The 987-nt window shown below is 46.6% G+C and overlaps 1 pseudogene; it reads left to right on the top strand.

Annotated features, from left to right (window-relative positions):
* Nucleotides 1–956, top strand: part of LOC101642267 — a 5423-nt pseudogene extending 4467 nt beyond the window's left edge.
* The last annotated feature ends 31 nt before the right edge of the window (nt 957–987 follow it).

The raw sequence follows: 987 nt of genomic DNA, 5'->3' as shown, positions 1-987 counted from the left end.
TGAGTCCATATTTAGGACCTATCTAGCAGTAACAATGAAATATGCAGAATGTGCCCCTCACAGCATGACAGAAGAGGAAATCTGGACACATTTCTTCCGGTCCCTTTATTTTCACAGGTATAGACTGAACACAGGGCCCAAAGACCTCTTTGCGGAATGTGCCTGAAACAGATGAAAAAGGATTAAAACAATGGTTTCATTGGGAGTGGAAAACCCGCCCCTGGAATTGACAGCTTTGGGAAATACACCGGGACTGTGCCGTCTGTTTCCAAATCTAAGTCGTAGGGGAATAGTAATGGCGCCATTATCAAGAGATTTAACCACCCCAGTGCCATGGTCTTGGCAGCAGGTCTCCAGAAACAAGAAGCGCATAATGACCAAAAAGGTGAGCGCATCAGCTTGGATGGAAATTCCTGAGATGCAGGCTGCTTTCAGGCAGCAGTCAAAGGGGTGAGATTATAAGTCCACTGAACACGAAGACTTGGGAAAAATAATTCCATCCAAAAACATTGCACTAAAGCTGAAGAAGTCAGATAGGTATTATCATGGTCCAACTCCAATCCAGTACTTCAATATGCAACAAGTCAGGACATTGTTCATTCTTTTTCAAAGTATCTAGACAAGGAATGGAAGCTTACACCCCCAAATTAATTCAGGTTCTCTCAAATCGTGCTGCTAGTAGTGCCATCCCATCCCTGTCACCTGGGCTTAGTCAGGGAGGGGCACAGCAAACCATAAGCCGGATGGGGCCAAATGACATTCAGTCCGAATAGGAACATCTGTGCCTGGCTGCGGGAGAACTTCTAAGGCACTTCTGGGCCTGTTTTCCTGACGATGCGCCATTCCTCCAAGAAAAGGGAGTGAAAATGAAAAGCTATTTGGAACGACTCCAGTTTACAAAGCTCTGCCCATTCCCAGACAGCACTCAGAAGACAGTCTGTGAAGAGATGCTCTAGGGGGCCTACGACGGGCTCCACACGTGGCAGT

This window comes from Echinops telfairi, unplaced genomic scaffold (genome assembly GCF_000313985.2).
Source record: "Echinops telfairi isolate 266 unplaced genomic scaffold, ASM31398v2 ScPeMD7_7401;HRSCAF=8416, whole genome shotgun sequence".
Lineage (NCBI taxonomy): Eukaryota > Metazoa > Chordata > Mammalia > Afrosoricida > Tenrecidae > Echinops > Echinops telfairi.
The sequence above is the reverse complement of the archived record's forward strand: the minus strand, read 5'-3'. Positions and strand labels throughout refer to the sequence as shown.